General features: G+C 41.0%; 1 protein-coding gene across 3 annotated transcripts in view; it reads left to right on the top strand.

Moving 5' to 3' along the window:
- trpm3 (transient receptor potential cation channel, subfamily M, member 3) overlaps positions 1-20,300 on the top strand; it is a 576,387-nt gene that overhangs the window by 247,455 nt on the left and 308,632 nt on the right. The window lies entirely within an intron of this gene.

The raw sequence follows: 20,300 nt of genomic DNA, 5'->3' as shown, positions 1-20,300 counted from the left end.
CTAGACTAGGGAGCAATGATGTTAAAACGAAAGTCACAACATTAAACAAGGATAAAGACTTCATGAATTAGGATAAAGGCTTCAGAACAAACCAGCATTTAAGTGAAGCAAAATCAAAGGCGGAGTGAGGGGGCAACACTAAAACAAAACTTACTGTACTCTAATGCATCCCTTCTGGTGTCCTAGATCCCTACTTCTGTAAATCTGAGGTTATCCAATATTCTGTTGCTCATGTCTTGACTTGCACCAAGTTCACACATCATCATGGTGCTCACTGCAATATCTCTTATGTGCCGATTGAGTACTTCGGATCCTAACCACCCTGCACCATTGGTGTCCATGCTTTCAGTCACCTCGCATGCAGCAAAGTAACCCATGATGCTTCATTGGAACATAATCCGACAAAAATTGACATTGAACTACGTGAGGAAATGTTCAAATAGGTGGCCAAAACCATAGCAAAGGAGGTGGGCTTTAAGTTGCTCCTTTAATGAGAAAAATGAGGTAGAGAGTGGAGAGATTTCGGGAGAAAATTTCAGACCTTGAAACCCAGGCAGCTGAAGGCATGACCACCAAAATCTGGGGATGCAGGTGAGAGCAGAATTGGAGGCGTCCAAACATCCTGTGTAGGTTTGGAGAAGATTACAGGAATGGAAGCAGTGAGATCATGGGGAGTAAATTGTTTACAAAATGAGAATTTTAAGATCAAGAGACTTCAGAACCAGCAGCCAGTGAAGTTAAATAAGGGCAGAAGTAATGAGTGGTTGGGACTTGAGAATACACTGTAGGTAGTTGGTAGCTCAAGTTCACAAAGGTTGTAAGATTGCACCATGCTCTCTATTTCCCCTGTATTTCTTGACAGCATAAGCTCTCCTTGACAAGTCAAATAGGTGTTTTTTGTTGCCTGCTCTGAAATGATATTTTATTTGGAATAATTGCAAGCATTGGTATTGTTCAGGGTTAGTCCCTTTTGGCTATGTCATCCTGCAGAGTTGTTTGGAATTCTGAATCAAGTCTACCCACTGTTTTGTATAATTTTGCCAGTCCTTCACATATTGGCATTTCTTTTGATGTGTTTATGTTACAATTGCCAACAACTGTGTGTGAAAAGGGAATGTGCTTTGCTTTCATCTCGTCATCATTATAATTCTAAGTCATTTTCAGATATTTATTGCAGTCATTCCATGTTCATTAATTACGTGCATTTAAGACCTTTCTGTCTGTTCAGCTGGAATTTATAGATAATTATCATGAACCATTTTATTCTCAGAGACAGTCACAGATTATCTTTATTCTGTGCTGTACAGTGGGCAGTTTTCACATCATATAGCAGAATGACTAATTCAGAAAGCTTGGTGCATGTGGGTCTTTTAACTCTTTGGGATCTGTTTTCAACACACCTGCATGCATACAATTTCATTGCTTTTGGTTCATGTTTCAAATGTTTTACAGTATTTAAAACAAAAATTGCTGGGATGAATTTTCTCCTTTCCTTAGAGAGCAGGCACTTTCTGAATGCTAGTCTGCAGAGCTGTCATGTGACCATTCAGCTCGCTGATCCTCTTCCACTTTAGGAGATTCCCAAGTGTTTAAATAAAGTATGGCAGGCTTCTTTTGTCTGTGGATGAACAGTGGCATAGTGATGCATTTATGTGGATGTTTGGTCGCAAAACAATTCTCACTATTTTGTCCTTGTATAAGACTTGGGCCAGTGCAAACTGGAAGAACAATATCACATCTTCAGATTAGGCATTTTCCAACCTTCTGGACTTAATATTGAGTTCAACGCCTTCAAATTGTGAACTCACTCCCATTTCCTCCCTTTCTTTTAGTTTTACTTGTTGCATTCTCTGTCACCACATCCTCCCCCACCTTCCAACTCCAATGGGACCATGTGTTCTTTCCAGTTTGGCAGATGGACACACCATTGTTCTACTAGTCTTATATTCTGATATTGTATAACTACTGCCCTCTCCACGCTTCATGTCATCTCTGATGAAGAGTCATCTGGACTCAAAACATTAGCTTGCTCTGTCTCCAAGGATGCTCCCGAACCCGCTGTGATTTCCAGCTTGTTTTGAAGACTTTGGCCAGACTGCATTTGGAATATCATACCTCATTTTGATTTTCTCACATGGCGGGTAATGTGGAGTCTTAGAATAGGGTACAGACCATCCACTGAAATATATCTTTATTTAAAGTATTTTGGTTACAAAGTTAGGGTAGAAGAGCTGTGACTGAACACTTTTAGGAAAGCTTATATATCCAGAAATATATGACTGTTCCTTCAGGTTGTGGAGTCAAGCTCCTGGAATTCCCTCTCTAACAGCATCATGGTGTACCTACATCGTATGGACTATAGCAGTTCAAGAAAGCATCTTCTTTAGGGCAACTAGGGATGGGCAATAAACGCTGCCACGTCAGCAACACACACATTTCATGAATGAATTTTTAAAAATTAGACTTAGGGTGATCTGATTGGGGATTGTAAGATCATGAAAAAAGTAAATTGTATTCCAACTGACTTGTTATTCCAAATAAATAGGCAAGTGTGAACCAGAAGTCACAGTGTTGTATATGATAAGGCCAGATTGAAGTTAGAGGTCAGGAACAGCTCCCTTTCCAGACAATAGTGGATCTCTGGAGTAGGCTACCAGATTATGCGATGGGCAATCATAACTAAACTTCTATCTCCAATTCCTATCCACATATCCCTTTATTTTCTTGTTGGACAAAAATATAATGAACTCAGTTTTTAAATTATTTAATTCACATGGAATGTGGCATCACTGGCTGTACCAGCATTTATTGCACATCACTAGTTGCTTTTAAGATGATGGTGAGCTGCTTTCCTGAACTGTTACTGTCCATTTGCAGGTAGGCCCACAATGCCATGAGGGAGGGAGTTCCAGGATTTTGATCTAATGACACATAGGAATGATGATACATTTTTAACTCAGGATGGTGAGCGACTTGGAGGGAACCCTGCAGGTGGTGGTGTTCCCATGTATCTGCTGCCCTTATCCTTCTAGATGGTAGTGGCTGTGGGTTTGGGAGGTGCTGTCTAAGGAACCTTCTTCAATTTCTGTTGTGCATCTTGTAAATAGTACACACAGTTGCCTCTGGACATCAGTGGTAGAGGGACTGCATGCTTATGCAGTAATCAAGCAAGTTGTTTTGTCCCAGAAGAAGTAAAGCTTTTGACTGTGTCCTAAGCTACAATCATCCAGGCAAGCAGGGAGCATTCCATCATATTCCTGCTTTGTTCCTTGTAGATAGTGGATAGGCTTTGGAGAGTTATAGGCTGAGCTACCTGCTACCAGATGCCTAGCTTCTGACCTGCTATTGTAGCCACAATATTTATATGACTAGTCCAGTTCATTTTATGGTCAATTGTAACCCCCAGGTTGTTGATGATGGGACATTCAGTGACAGTGATGCCATTGATTAATAAAAAGATACAGCTTTCACACCATACTAGTTAAAATCTGATTACAGGAACAACATAATCATTGAGATTAAGAACACATTTTTGACACCCACAATGGAACAGAATAGATTGGCTTTTCTTAATTAAAAAGTTGGAGAAGCAACTCCAGCTGAAGGCGATGCTTAGATTCTCTCTGGTTGGAGATGGTCAGAATGGAGATGAATGCATTCATTGACAGAGCATCTGGAATGGAGAAGTCCAAAGATTCACAACTGACCTGTGAAGACGTTTCTCCTTATCACAACCTTAAATGACTTACCACTTGTCTTGAGATTGTGACCCCATCTTCTAGACACTCTGGAAATAACTTCTCAGCATCTATAATACATTATACAAGTCATCAATGTGTGCCATTCTCTGCATGAAGAAGTTGCCCCTCAGGTCCTTGTAATGACTTGGCCATTTGAGCAGGGCAATAATAAGCCCAGTTGCTCCTGTCCTTACATGACATATAACACATACAGTTGCCGAATAGCAACTTGGAATGAAAAACATTTCTAATTTATCAATTGCCTAAGGGTGTTGACCCCAACTCTGTTCCCTGCTCACATCATCATCTCTAAATTACTCCTCCCCGCAATATCAAGTTATGACTTGGACATATCGTATTTTCTTCATGCTTCTTGGGGTCAAGTCTTAAAATCCCTTCTCTGATACCATGTGGGAGCATTGGCCTGAAAGAAATGGCAATGGTTTAAGAGAAAAGCCTACCACCCATAGGCATATCACCACATCCTATTAAATTTAACAGAAACCAACAATTAACTGAATCATACCAGCTTGTTTACTAAACAGCATCTCTTGCAGTGAATTCACTCATTAAGCAAATCAAAGGAGTTGCTTCTCCAACTTTTACTAAGAAAAGCCAATCTATCCTGTTCCATTGTGGCTGCCGAAGATGTGTTCTCAATCTCAATGATTACTTTGTTTCTGTAATCAGATTTGAACTAGTATGGTATGGAAGCTGTACTTCTAATTAATCAGCCCTTAGCAGAGCTGCATAAGTCAGGATTAATAGCAATCTTATTGATTCATCTGATTAATCTGATTTTTGAATTTAATGGTAGCTTGAGCTACAGTAATAAATTTTCCTTCAAGTTGTGAATGCTTCAGAATTACAAACAAGGTGAGCTGTTAGATTTATTTTGTATTTATAGTATGAAGTATAAAAATGCTGGCTAATTCTAAAGGCACAATAAATGTATCTAAAAATTGAGTAAATCTTTAATGGCTCATTTACTTTTACAATGGAGCATAGAAAAGGGAGGAGCCCATGCAGCCTCTCAAACTTGCTCTGCATTCAATGAAAATAAGGCGATTTGTATTTTAGCTCCATATCCTTCTATGTCCTCGTGCAACAGTATTCTATCAGTTATAACACTTAAATGATTAATTGAATAAATAACTGTTGCAGTCTGTGGGGAGTTCCACACTTAGAACTTGGAACAGTAGAACACAGGAACAGGCTCTTCGGCCCATGATGTTGTGCTAAACATTACACCAAATTAAACTCATCCCTTCTGCCTACCCTAGGGGCCATATCCCTCCATCCCTTGCATATTCATGTGCCTATCTAAAAGTTCCTTAAATGCCCCTATTGTTCCTGTCTCCACCACCACCCCCGGCAGCGTATTCCCGACTCCTACCATTCTTTTAGGCATTTAGTGTGCTCACCTTCATTGGTCGAGGCACTGAGTATAGGAGTTGGGACATTATGTTACAGTTGTATAAGTCGTTGAGGCTGCAATTGGAGTATTGTGTAGAGTTATAGGAAAGACATAGTTAAACTGGAAAGAGTGCAAAGATGATTTGCAAGGATGTTGCCAGGACTAACAAGCCTGAGTTATAGGGAGAGGTTGGCCAAGATAGGACTTTATTCGTTGGAATGTAGGAGAATGAGGGGTGACCTTATTGAGGTGTAGAAAATCATGAGGGACATGTATAGGATGAGTGTATCTAGTTTTTTTCTCCCCCAGGGATGGGGAATTGAAAACTAGACGGCATAAGTTTAAGGTGAGAGGGAAAAGATTTAAGAAGGATCCGAGGGGCAACTTCTTCATGCAGAGAATGGTGCATATATGGAATGGGCTGCTAGAGAATGCGGTTGAAGCAGGTACAATTGCAACATTTAAAAAACATTTGGATAGGTACATGGATAGGAAGGGTTTACAGTGATTTGGACCAAATGTGGGCAATTAGAACAAGCTGAGTGGGCAGCATGGACTAGTTTGGGCCGAAGGGTCTGTTTCCATGCTGGATTACTCTGTGACTTTATGACTGTCTGGGTAAAAACCTTGCCTCTCTCATCTCCTTTGAACCTTCTCTCTCTCACCTTAAATGCATGCCCCCTAGTTTTAGACATTTCAAATCTGGGAAAAATGTTCTGTCAACCATATTTATGCATCTAATAAGTTTATAGATTTCTATCAAGTCTCCCCTCCGCCTCTGCCACTCCAGAGAAACCTTCCCTCACTTTTTACATGATGAGGTGTTCCCTAACTTTTCTCCTGAATGCCCTGCCTTCAATTTTAAGGTTAAAGTCATGGAGTCATACAGCACAGAAACAGACCCTTCGGACCAACTCGTCCATGCTGACCAAGTTTCCCAAACGAAACAAGTCCCATTTGCCTGTGTTTAGCCCTCTAAACCTTTTCTATTCATGTACCTGTCCAAACATCTTTTAAATGTTGCATCTGTACCTACATCCACCACTTCCTCTGGCTGTTCATCCCATACAGACCCTGGTTACTACACTGTCCCACAAGCACCCACAAGATGTTTCTCGCTATCTTCCCCATCACTTACTTCTAAAATCCTAAAAGCTTCAATCAAATCGCCCCAAATTCCAGGGAAAGGTAGAGTTGCATGGGCAGGCTCGTTCACCCTGCATGAGTTGCTGTTTATGATACAAGTTGCTGCCACCATTCTGGTTCAGTGTAGGAAACTCCAGGAGCTGCTTGTTCCAGTGTAGCGGAAGAAAAACATTTCTGAGTGTAACTAGAAAAATTTCTTGTCATTAACAAGACCGTTTTTTTGTATGTTACTATGTAGTTACAGGTTACATTGATATGATAGACATTGTTACATAGACTTTGAGGAAGACCCACTATTAGGATTTACTCCTTCCAGATCCCAAACATTTCAGTCCATATGACATCATCCAAGTGAGTGGTGCTTATGGGTGGGAACTCTTCAGTATTAACTCTTTCAGACCCTTATACAAGAAGTAGCACTTGGAAATTACTGGTACAGGTCCAGGCTGGAATTCTGTTTTAAGATACAAAGGACCAGGTTATACAGCCTAGTTTATAATATCTCCTTCTATTCAACCCACTGGGGGCCCAGTCATCTTCTCAGACAGTCTCTCAAGATTGAGATGACTTGTTTGCACTCCATTTCCCCAGGTTTTAAGTCCAATGTTTGATGCACAGAGTCTGCCACATGGAGTCCAGTAATGCTTGAATGGTTGGATAAATAAGTTGTTTGGAGGTTTTGATGCTGCCAGCAGTGTTTGACTTTGCCTTTCCATGTTCCCAATCCAGTCTATCAATATGTTCAGTACCTTCACAAAAGTGTCTCCTCCATTTTGGTCAGTCACAAGCCGTGAGTATTCCATACGTCAATGGTCATGCTTCACCTCCTCAGGAAATCTCTGAAGTGGTTCTGCTGTTGTCCTGTGAGTCTCCTGCTTTGTCCAAGTTCCGAGTAGAAAGTAGAGAGTTGGAGTCGTGATAACATTCTGGCATTTCTACAATGCGCTAGTTGCAAAGCCTTATCATTTTGTGACGCCAGGAACTCTACACAGCGTCCAGATATGTCAGAATAGAGTATTAGATGGAATAAAATAGTGTCTGGTTTAGTTTCCTTAGATGCTGGTTTGACAAATTGAGTTGATTTCATTTCCTTATTAAATTCCAGCATAACAGATTGCTATTGCTAACTCATGCTGGGCAAATAAATAAACCATCCATCTGATTTGTGTGGCTATTTGTCATGAATTCCAGCCCTCAAACTTTGAACTTTAACCTCTTGGGTGTCAATTCAATACTTGTAATAGCTCCCATAATGGATTAATCAGTGTTTGGAAGCCACTTGCTGTTTGTTGAAACTGCAGGGTGCAAATAGACGACATTTTTTAAGACGCTGTCTGAGCCTCTGAAGTTATTGCTGAAAAGAACGATGTGTTGCTGAGGCTTTTTATCTTGCCATACCACAGGAGGAAGGGATGCTGATTGATCAGCCAGCAAACACTGGCTGAGGGATTGTCATGGTAAAAGCAATAGAGAAACTATAGACTGCCCGAATTTCTGAATAGTTCAATAAAGTCACAAGCCTTGAACATACTCCTTGTATTTTCAGAGAACAGTTACCTGTGAATGAATGTATTTCACTTCTAGCAAGTATAAATAAGCTGTGTTCATGTGTTTGTCTGCTAAGTGTGAGCTGAAAAGCTTTGACAATGTCTTTCTTCGCAGTAATATTCATAAGTCATTAATTTACTGGGTCATCTGTGGCTCAGTAGCTAGTGCTCCTGCTTCTGAATCTGAATTATAAGGTTTCGGGTTCAAATCCCATTCCCGAAGCAAGATCTGAAACCCTTCAGATTTGATTAAGGCTATGACAAGATTCTGCATGAACACAAGTGTCATTATTTTTTAACATTATGGAGTTGCCAAAAGGACGAGCAGATATGTCTCATTGAGACACATTCAGAATTATCTTTTGGTGAGTGATTTATGCTTTTCACCCAAAATCTACTGAGCTACAGAATGATTGCAGTCTTTTTGTTTAAGCTCTGAGAACAGTTAGATTCATGTTTTAATTGGATCTGATGTAGAAGATTAAAATTTCAATGTGACCACTGTTCTGACTTGGAACTATATCACCCTTCCTTCACCAGAGCTAAGTCAAAATCCTGGAGGTCCCTCCCTAATAAACCCACATGCATTCTTCATCATATGGACTGCAGTGGTTCAAGAAGGTAGCTCTCCACCAACATTTCCAGGGCAATTAGGGATAAGCAATAATTACTGGGATTGCTAGTGATACCTACATCCCTTTTTTGTAATGTAGCAGAGTTGTTGGAACTGCTATGATCAGACAGTCAGAGATGATGTTCAGGAAATTAACTCTGTAATTCTACATTGGCAGAAACAGCTGATGAACATTAACACAGAAGATGAAAAATAAAAAAAAAGTTCAATATCAGTCGAGATTTATTTCAAATTATGGAAATTTACTGTTAATCTTTCCTGCCTGCAGCCCCCTGTTACTTTTCTTAGATTAGACTTTGCATTGAGATTGAAGAAAATCTTCTGCTTGCAGTTAGGACTGGTCTTGTATTCGAGCGTGAGTTTGCTTAATTAGTAACAGAAATTAATTCCAGCATTCATTTCCATTACACAACTTATTGGTCCATCCTGGCACACAATGGCATGACACTCCTTCAAACCATTTTTGGTGTAACCATAGAACTGGGAGAAGAACATTAGATTTTATGTAACAGTTTTTGTCTCTTCAGGACATGGCAATGCACTTCAGATCCAATTCACTCCTTCCCTATCACTGATGCACAGTGGCACCTACAAGAATTAATAGTACTATCCAACAAGGCTTCTTCAAAAGCACCACCCAAATCTGTCACTTCTATCACATTGTAAAACAAGGACAGCGGGTACACGGCAACTCCACCACCTGCCAGATCCCATCTCAAACACAAACCAGCCTGCCTTCACTGATGCTGGGTCAAAGTCATGGAACTGCCTCCTGAATAGCACTGTTGGTTTATCAACACCACATGGTCTGCAGTGTTACAAGAAGGTGGCTCAGCATTACCTTATGAAGGGCAGTAAGTGGTGGGCAATAAATGCCAATGATGCCCACATTCTGCAACTAAATAAAAAGGATTTTAGTAGTGTATAAGGACAGTCCATCGTACACGATAAGATTCCATACAGAGCAAATCAAGTTTTCTGATGCTAACTGCAGAAGAAATAACTGCAGAAGAAACTGCCAGGGCAATAGGACAAGTCTTTCATCTTCTGATTAGCAATATGAGCGGGTCTGTCCCTGTACTGTTCTGTGTTCTATGTTCTATCCATGAATCATATTAGGAAATTCAGATGGGGACACTCTGTTCAAGAACGGAAGGACAACACCCTTAACAAGAGAGGATTCCAATTTATATTGCACCAGTATACTCAGTTCTTTAAGCAGGGCTAGAACCCTCAAACCTCTGTCTGCAAGGCAAGTTAGCCACCAAGTGTGCTCGTGAACACTTGTAACATGGATGGCTGCTTTCTGCGTAGTTTTAGAATGTAAGTGTGACTGAACAATTTCCATCCCAACTGGTGCTGCTCACACATAACGGTTAAAGTCCCTCCTGACTAGTTACACACAGCATGCTGAGAATATACACTTTTGATTTATAAATACAGCCACTTTCACTGCCACATGCGAGAGAGCAATCTTGCTTCTCGTCTAAGCAGAAAAATATTTCCCCAGTTCCTTATTGGATTTATTAGTGGCTATCTTATGTTTATAGTCAATGGATTCGGTCTCCCAATAACGTGTTAACTATTTTTCAGTCATTTCTGCATGTCCCTGCTCATCCATTCAAATACTGACTTAAACCATGGAAACAATTTAGCAGCATGCATATTAACAATAACAACTTTGTTTCAAAACGTGGTGATCTTTCTCTTGTTGGGATACTGTTCATTCTGAGAGATTCTGGTACTTCATAAAATAGCTGTTTATTTTACAAGTGAATTTCCTTAAAGATCTTTGGTTGGTTCTACAGATTTTTGTCTAGAATTACATAGAGTTTACTGAAACAGGTCTTTCATCTCAACTTTTTCTTTTACTTCTTTCATGGGATGTTAACGTCACCAACATTTATTGCCCACCCTACTTGCCTTTGAGAAGGTGGGGGTGAGCTGACATCTTGAACTGCTGCAGTCTATGTGGCATAGATGTACCTATGATATTTTTAGGAAAGGTGTTTCAGTATTTTGTCCCAGTGATGTTGAAGGAATGGTGACATGGCTATGAGTCAGGATGTTGTGTGACTGGGAGGGGAACTTACAGGTGCTGGCATTCCAATTTATCTGCTGTTCTTTCGCAATGTAGGTTATTGAGTTTGTGAATTTGGAAGATGCTGCAGAAGGAGCCTTGGCGTGTTGCTACAGTGAACCTTGTAGATGATACACACTGCTGCTAATGTGCACAGTTGGCAGTGAGAGTGAATGTCGAATACGGCAAATGGAGTGCCAGTTTACAGAGCTGCTTCATCCTGGATGGTGTCAAGCTGTTTGCCTGTTGTTGAGTTGCACCAATCACACTCCTGTCGAAGGTGGACAGACTTTAAGGAATCAGGAAGTGAGTTAGGTGTTGCAGAATTCCCATTCCCAGTCTCTGTCATGTTCTTGTAGCTGTCATCTTCACATGGCTGGTTCAGTCAAGTTTTGGGTCAATTGTAATCCCCAGAAACTGATCCATGCTGATGCTTATTTTCCATACAACCTTCCTCCCTTTCCTCTTCATTTCCTCTATTAGTGGACCATTCTAGTCATAGAATCCCTACAGTGTGGAAGCAGGCCATTAAGCCCATTGTCCACACCACCCTTCCAAAGAGCACCTGTCCTGGATCCAGCCCCCTATCCTATCCCTGTAACCTTGCATTTCCCATTGGTAATCTATCTAACTTTCACATCCCTCGACACTATAGGGCATTTTAACATGGCCAACCCACCTAACCTGCACATCTTTGAACTGTGGGAGAAAGCCGGAACACCTGGAAGAAGCTCACACAAACATGGGAGAATTTGCTAACTCAACATAGACAGTTGATTGAGGGTGGAGTCGAACCCAGGTGAGACAGCAGTGTCTAACTACTGAGCCACAGTGCCTCCTGTCCTCTTTTATGTTTATCTAACTTCCCTTTAAATTTATCTGTGCTATTCACCACAACAATTCCATGTAGGAGTGGATTCTACGCTCTAACTACTCTTTAGATGAAGAAGTTCATTTAATCAATTCACATTTTTATATTCAGTTGAACTCATCACATAGATCAATTATGCTTCATAAAAATGACACACATTGATATATACATTGTCACACATTGATTCCTGAAGAAGGGCTTATGCCCGAAACGTCGATTCTCCTGTTCCCTGGATGCTGCCTGACCTGCTGCGCTTTTCCAGCAACACATTTTCAGCTCTGATCGCCAGCATCTGCAGACCTCACTTTCTCCTCAAACACATTGATATATACTCAAGCCTTTTTCTTGTTTTGAATTACCCAAGGGTTTGGGAAGCCAATAGGTTGGCACCCTTTTCTTCTGTAATATAAATTATTGTAATCACTTGAGATTTGGAATTCTTGTATTTGTCCTGATGAAGAACTTTGGCATTAGGTCTCTCTTTCTTTAAAAACAAGTTTCTCTCCGATTCCTCATTAGATTTATTAGTGGCTGTCTTATATTTATGGTCAATAGATTTGGTCTCCCAATAAGGTTTTAATTGTATTACTCAGTTATTTCTGCATGCCCCTGCTCATCCTGAAACTGCTATGCTTTTGAAAATCCAAGATGTAAATTAGCAGCAACAAAACCTTAATGTTATTCAAAATACAGCTGCAGGCTGTGATGGGAGAATTGGAATGTTTAAATGTTGAATGTTAAAATGATGGATGACCTTTATTTATCAGACTAATTTGATCCCAGTCAATAAGTCTTATAAGCCTGGATTCCCAGGTTACAAAAACCAGCAATTATTCAAATAATTGGGAGAAGAAAGAATTTTTACATCACCATTAGGTAGCACTCCAATAGAACTGGTATTTTAAGACAATAATTCAAAGAGATAACTTTTAAAGGACTGAATGTGTTTTCTTTCCCTATGACCTGAAATGAAAATGTGTTGCTGGAAAAGCGCAGCAGGTCAGGCAGCATCCAAGGAACAGGAGAATCGACGTTTCAGGCATAAGCCCTTTCACAGCCCTTCTTCAGCCCTCCTTCCTGAAGAAGGGCTTATGCCCGAAACGTCGATTCTCCTGTTCCTTGGATGCTGCCTGACCTGCTGCGCTTTTCCAGCAACACATTTTCAGCTCTGATCTCCAGCATGTGCAGTCCTCACTTTCTCCTCTATGACCTGAAATCCCATGTTTCTAGGATGGACTCCACTTCTGCAGATCTTTAAAAGTACTAAAATTGTGGCTACACTTTCATACGTATTACAACAACCAAATTCAATTATATACCCCTTTAATGCAGGAAAATAATCAAGGTGCATTACAGAAGCAATTACCAAAAGAAAATTTCAAAGCCGTAGATATCAGACCAAGTATTCAAAAGCTTGGTATAGAGGTAGGATTTAAGGATCGCATTAAAGAGGAGAGAGAGAGAGAGAGAAACAAAAGAAATTTGGAGCAGTTTAGGATGCAGTTTGAGTGTTGACACACCCCCATCCCGAGTTGAATGAACTGCTGTTAATGATGGAGGAATTAAATTTGGGAGATGCTGAAAAGGCCAGTTTTGGTGGAATGCAGAGATCTTGGACAGTGTGAGGCTGGACATAGAGAGGGAGGTAGGAGGACAAGGAATGATTTAAACGGAAGTATGTGAATCTTAAACGTAGGACCACAAATGCCATCTCAATTTTCCTTCCCTCATGTTTTCATGTAGGCCTCCTCTGTTGCTGTATTGATCACTCTCAATTTGAACATAACCTTCCAAGAAGACACAATTATTTCAGTCTCATCCATTTTCTTATCTTTTTACCTTAGAGAGGTCCATACCTTAGAGAGGTCCAAACCTTTCCTCTGGCAAACAACCTGGCTGTGAGGTGACTACTTAGAGTTCCTGAAAATCATGCTGTTTTTATATGCATAGATATGAAGATGTTTCCACTGTGTGGTCATAAATACGATCATCACCAATAAGCCCCATAGTAAAAACCTCTTTACACAGCAATTAGCAAGAATATGGAATTTGATGCCACAGGGAGTGGTTGAAATGAATGGCTCAGATACAGTGAGGGGGAATACATGAAATACATGAGAAAGAAAGGAATAGAAGATAGGGTGAGATGACATAGAGTGGGAAGAGGGTCAGTTGAACCTTAAATGCCAGCCTAGACTAATTCATCTGAAAGACTATTTGCTGTGTGATGGACTCTGTGTAATTTATTATAATTACATACATGGCCAGTGTAAATCGGGATAAAGAAGTGGCTGCATTATACTTGTTATGTTTTAATGAGCACATTCCAAGGGAGGGTCACAAGAAGGATTGAGGGAATTTGGAAAAGTCAGTTTTGGGGTGAGAAAATCATCATAAATGGTTTCCATGTTGGTGTCAATGTAGTTGCTTGTCCCAAATGAGTGCTAAAATAATGCCATTATTGGTGGGGCAGGGGGATGGTGGTGGTGGAAATTCTCACCCTGTAACTGCAGTAGTTTAGATTACTTACAGTGTGGAAACAGGCCCTTCGGCCCAACAGATCCACACCAACCCGCCTAAGCGTAACCCACCCAGACCCATTCTCCCACATTTACCCCTTCACCTAACACTACGGGCAATTTAGCATGGCCAATTCACCTAACCTGCATTTTTGGACTGTGGGAGGAAACCAGGAGGAAACACAGAGAGTCGCCTGAGGTGGGAATTGAACCCGGGTCTCTGGCGCTGTGAGGCAGCAGTGCTAACCACTGTGCCACCATGCCGCCCACATTAAGCTAAGGGAATAAAACACTGGTAGTCACTGACTGTCATTTGCCTTATTTTACCACAGTTGTTGCCAGTCCATCCCAATATTAAACCTCTCATTCTTGTCATCAAACTGCTACATGATTTTTGCCTCTTCCAATCTCTGTAATCCCCCTCAGTCCTCCCAAGACGTCTGCATTCCTCAGATTCTTGATGCTTCTCTTGAGATTTTCTGATTTTAAAAGCTCCACTATAGTGGACCTTGCCTTCAGCTGTCTTAATTTATTTAAGATGCTGTTTAAAGCCTACCTCATTGACCAGGTTTTTTTTCCACCTGTCTAACATTTCACTTTGTCGCTATTCTGTGGAGGAGCCGGTGTTGGACTGGAGTGTACAAAGTTAAAAGTCACACAACACCAGGTTATAGTCCAACAGGTTTAATTGGAAGCCCACTCGCTTTCGGAGTGCTGCTCCTTCATCAGGACTTTGTCAACCACCTGATGAGGGAACAGTGCTTCGAAAGCTAGTGCGTCCAAATAAACCTGTTGGACTACAACCTGGTGTTGTGTGATTTTTAACTTTGCAGCTATTGTCACACTTTGTTTTGATAATACTCTGATTGAAGGCTTTTGGGTTAGTAAAGGTACTCTCTAAATGCACACTGTTGTCGTAATTCTTCTTTTTACAGAAGCAGATCAGCACAACCGCACTCCCTTCTCCAACCACCAATGCCAACTCGATTGGTTAGTTCATAGCCAGCTTAGGAACTTTGGTAGCCCAGGGTCACCTTATTTGAGTTTTCGACTGTTCCTGTCCTAATGTCTTCGACAATGCAATATTAATATCCATTTAATGTGAAAAAGGAAGCTAAACATAGGATAGATACATACAGGTTAGAATTTCATCTCACTTAATTGATGCAAAAGCTTTGCTCTGCTTTCTGTAGTATGATATTAGAATAAGCTTTCATGAGCAGAGATTCTCTCTCTGCAGAATCATTCTACTTGAGCATCTTGTGTCTGAAACCAAGCAGCATAATTAATAACTCAACGCTGTTGGGTCACTCTGAATATCAACCCTAAAATGACCTGATTATCGTGAACCAGATCACTAAGGCAAGTGAGATTTCTCAGGAATTAACTTTTCCTTGCTTATTGCGAGTGACCTGAGTGTGAATGTGAATCTAAATGGGTTGTGCTCAATTTAGCAGTCTGTTATTCACTTGGATATTTTAAGTATCTGGAAACCAAGCTGATATGATGATATGGTCAACAGGAGAACTTCTAACTATCAGGAAAAATCAAGAAGGTGCGGCTCCTTCCACTAAAACACAGAAGTCTGAGGGTGATCTCCTGAAAGACTTTGATGTTGTGAAGTAGTTCAGTGGCACAGATGCTTGATGTTTCTGTTTGTGAAGGTGACCACTTTCCCTCTCTGACCCCTGCAACTGATGTTTTACCCAATACAATCAATTCCCACATTTCTGCATTTCTCCATAGGGCTAGGGTTGCCAACCATCCTGAGATTTCTGCAAGAAAGGTTAAACTTCAAGCCCAGGAGAAGTAAAACCCTCAGGACCTAGAAGAGAGACCATTTTAAAATTTGTTTCGCAGACCTTCATTCTTTGCTTTGCTGCCTCTAGACTGGACAATTCCAATGGAACTCACAGCTGGACTCCCACATTTTACCTTCTGTCATCAAAAACTCCTGTGTCCTAACTTATACCGTGTGTCCTAACTTATACCGCAGTCTGCGTTTGTGGAGCTCTGCTGTCCATCAGTTCAGAAATGCATGTTCTTTATTTCAAATCCTTTCATTGTCTCAAGCTCTCTCAATGTTTGCAGCTGTGGATTAGGTTTGAGGTGATACAGAAAACAATTATTTAGTATTTCTTAACTGTGCAGTGGGCCTTTTGATCTGTCTATTCATCTCCTACCTCATCTTGCCCATCCCTTTCTTATTTCATTGGATGCAAATCTCTCTTCCACGAATACCCCTCCAAAAATCAATGGAACTAAAAGATACAAACTAAGTAAATCAGTTGGACTTAAGTAATGTACAATTCGACTTGAAGAATGAGGTTCTTAGCAATATTTGGGATAATTTCATCACTGGAAACCTTTCAGAAGCCATTATCTTTTTCCAGACTCAGGTGATTATTCAGGGTGAGAGAACAAATCATTTCCTTTTATTTATTCACCACTTGTGGCTTCTGAATTCCAATCCCAAAGAGAAAAAAAATTCAAGAGCTTTCAAAGGAGGTATTTAAGCTGCTGCAAATCATTGCAGGTCAAATTTTCAGGTGGCTTTGGCCGTGGCCTGGAAGGACGAAACAAGAGTAATGTGCTGGGAAGATCCAAGGAATAAAGAAGCACAAATAATAGGGACTATTATGTTTTGTTAAAAAAAGTAACCCCTGAGGATCTCAACCTTCTTTCAAATAGCAAGTGTAAATGGGAGTTTAAAAGCCAAGAAGCAAGTTACTTCCCAGAGTTATTTTGTCTAGAGAACAATGACATAATGATTGACTGATTGCATGGTTTCTGTCCAGTAAGTTCTCCTTACTCAAGCTGTCCTTGGTCTCCCTCTTTCTTAATCAAATTTGGCAACATCATCAGGGGTCAAGCATCTTACAGATGTATTGACAACACTAACTCTACCTCTCCATCAGGTAGATAATTGGTTTATTGAAAGCTTATCATGGCACAAGGTGATGATGATACAAATAAGACACATCATCCTAATTCATAACATAGCTAGATACAATCTTCAAAAAATAAAATACTCAAAATAATAGTAGGATTGCACAATTATGAACATTTCAGTACACAAATAATTACATGTTGCAAAATGATTTACAGAATAAAAATGAAAGGTTAACTACTCTGTATTAAAGTCCATAGATCATATGCTAACAGGGTTAGTTCATTCAATTCTCAATCATTTACATGCTGCTATTGAGGTTTATAAAGTAGGGAAGAGGCTGTTTTGAAATCTGTTCTCAATGTCTTATTTATAGAATACTGTCTCTTCTCCTTACTTCCATTTTACATTTATTTTCATACAGTTGTGGCAAGAAATAGTCATGATGGGAGGTTGGATTCCAGAGTTTTCTTGATGTGTTCCTGTCTCCTAGTTGTTGAACTGTTGATCTTGGTTTAGAAAAAAAAATTATCTCAGTTAAATTTAAGGAAAGTTTGGCTCCCATCCCAAACCCCTAATAGTTTCCATGATTCTATCCTCCCTCTGCAGCTACTGTCTCAGCTTGAACCAATCCATTCACAGTCTATCTGACCCCAATCTGAGCACTCAATCTCATAATTCCTCAGTTACAAGGACCACTCACTGTCCCATCACTGCCCCTGCTTCAGCCCACCAGTTGCTGTTACCCTCTTTTATTGCTCTGATCACCACCAGAGTTCCAGTGTTCTTGTTGCTAGCCTCTAATTTTTTGACCCGTAATCCTCAGCTCTGCTGCTCATAGTCAATCCCTTCCCAATCCTCATTCACTCATCATTACTCCTGTCTTTGCTGTCTTGAGTTGACACTCCAATATCCCAGAATAAAATCCTCAACCTTGTGTTCAAATATCTCTCTGAGACCTCTTCTAACCTTAAAATTTATCCTCATCTCCAACCCTTTGAGTCTGGTCTCATTTCCTCTGTTGAGAGTATGTTGCTGGAAAAGCACAGCTGGTCAGGCAGCATCTGAGGAGCAGGAAAATCGACATTTTGGGCTGGAGCCCTTCATCACGACTCTGGCCCGAAATGTTGAATTTCCTGCTCCTTGGATGTTGCCTGACCTGCTGTGCTTTTCCAGCTCTCAGCTCTGATCATCTGCACACCTCACTGTCTCCTCATTTCCTCTGTTGTCAGCCGACTTACCGTGAGCTGTTTCATTTCACCAGCTATGTAAGCTGTTTAAAACATACATTCCAGCCACACACTGAGGCTGCTGTGATAGCACCTTCTGAACCCATGACTTCTACCATTTGGAACAGCAAGTTTGACAGATGAATGGGAACACCATCCACCTTCACGATCTCTTCCAAACCATATGCCATCCTGATTTGAAACTCTATCATCATTCCCTTACTGTGGGATAAAATACAGGATGAATGCCCGAAAACTCCCTAGAACCACTGTGGACATACCTCACGTAGATTGCAAAAAGGCAGCCCACCAGCACCTTTAGGAGTGATTGGGGGGGATGGACAATAAGTGCTGACTCAGCCAGTGGCCATCACATCCTGTATAATAGTAACTAGAAGCCCTATTGAATTCCTCATTTCCTTTCTGACCCTTGCAACTCGTATTTTACCTGCCACTATCAATTCCCACATTTCTGTATTTCTCCATAGGGTTAGGGTTGTCAACCCTCCTGGATACTCATGGAGTGCCCAGCAGGAAAGGTTAATCTTCAAGATGCTGTTACAATAAAACAAAAACAGGAGAGATTGGTTCCTGGGGATTTAGAACAGACATTGACTTTTTTTTAAAGTTTGTTTCTAAGACCTTCATTTTTTGCTTTGTTGCCCCTAGACTTGATGGTTCCAGAGCACTCCTGGCTGGACTTTCACATTTTATCTTCCGTAAGCTTGTGATTATCCAAAACTCCTGTGTCCTAACTTATGCCATGCTCTGTAGTTGACCTACACTGTCTGTCAGCTCAGTTTTACCTTAGACTTGTTTTTGAATCCCTCCATTTTCTCACCCTCTCGATCTTTCCAGCCTCTTTCACTGTCCCCTCCTCAAAGAGCTCTGTAGCCCTTCAGTTCTGGCCTCTTCCAGTTTTCATCCCACCATCATTGGTGACTCTGCGTTATGCTTAGTGGGCCCTGAACTCTGGAATTCTCTCCCTAAACATCTCCACCTGTCTTTCCACCTTTAGGATGCTCCTCAAAACCCACCTCTAAGTCCAAACTTTGCTCTCACTACTCTGTATATGGCTCAGTGTGTGTTTTTTTGGCGGCTGAAGTTCCTGTGGAGTGCCTTGAGATGTTTTACAACACTGAAGGTGCCAAAGATTTGATTTATTATTGTCACATGTCCCTAGGTACAGTAGAAGTTTTGTTTTGCATACAATACAGGCAGATGATAACATGCAAAGTGCATAAGGGTAATGGAACAGAGTGAGAAATACAATGTCATGGCTGCAGAGTAGGTGCACAAAGAGTGAGATCAACATTAAATTTGAAATTTGACAGGTCCATTCAAAAGGGCGGCACGGTGGCTCAGTGGTTAGCACTGCTGCCTCACAGCTCCAGGGACTCGAGTTCAATTCCCGTCTCTGGCAACTGTCTGTGTGGAGTTTGCACATTTTCCCCGTGTCTATGTGGGTTGCCCCCAGGTGCCCTGGCTTCCTCCCACATTTCAAAGGATATGCAGGTTATGTGAATTGGCCATGCTAAAATGCCCGTAGTGATAGGTGCAGTAGTCAGGGTGGATTGCTCTTCAGAGGGTCGGTGTGGACTTGTTGGGCCGAAGGGCCTGTTACCACACTGTAGGGAATCTAAAAAAAAGTCTAATAACCGTGGGGAAGAACCGGTTGATCTGTGTGCTTATGCTTTTGTATCTTTTGCCTGATAGAAGAGGTTGGAAGAGATTATAACCAGAGTGGAAAGGGTCTTTGTTGATGTTGGAACCTTTCCTGAGGCAATGGGAAGTACAGATGAAGTCATTGGATGGAAGGAAGGATAGTAAGATAGCTTTAGAATGAAGATTATTGTGGGAGAAGTTATTTGGAGGCAGGAAGCCATGTGATGAAACTTCCAGGAATAATCTGACCAGAACTAGTAATTCTGGATTTTTTTTTTCTCCATTTGCTGTATTTCCTGAGCACCAAATGTGGGGACATCTCCATCTGGAAATGCCTCAGGTGGGACTCCTGAATTTTGCCTTAGCATGAAAAGCTGCGATCATTAGAGGTGATCCTTACACACATTCTCCATCCTGGGCTGCATAACCTGGGGATACAAAGTACAGAAACTAGAAGTTGAGCAGAGGAATCAAGGCTGGCACTCCGCGGGCAGTGCTGAGGGAGTGCTGCATTATCTGAGCTGCCATATTATAGACGACACGTTTAAGCTGGGGTCGGGAT

This window comes from Chiloscyllium plagiosum, unplaced genomic scaffold (assembly GCF_037043375.1).
Source record: "Chiloscyllium plagiosum isolate Xiang-an unplaced genomic scaffold, Cpla_swu_hap1 HiC_scaffold_2, whole genome shotgun sequence".
Lineage (NCBI taxonomy): Eukaryota > Metazoa > Chordata > Chondrichthyes > Orectolobiformes > Hemiscylliidae > Chiloscyllium > Chiloscyllium plagiosum.
This window is presented reverse-complemented; position numbering and strand designations above follow the sequence as displayed.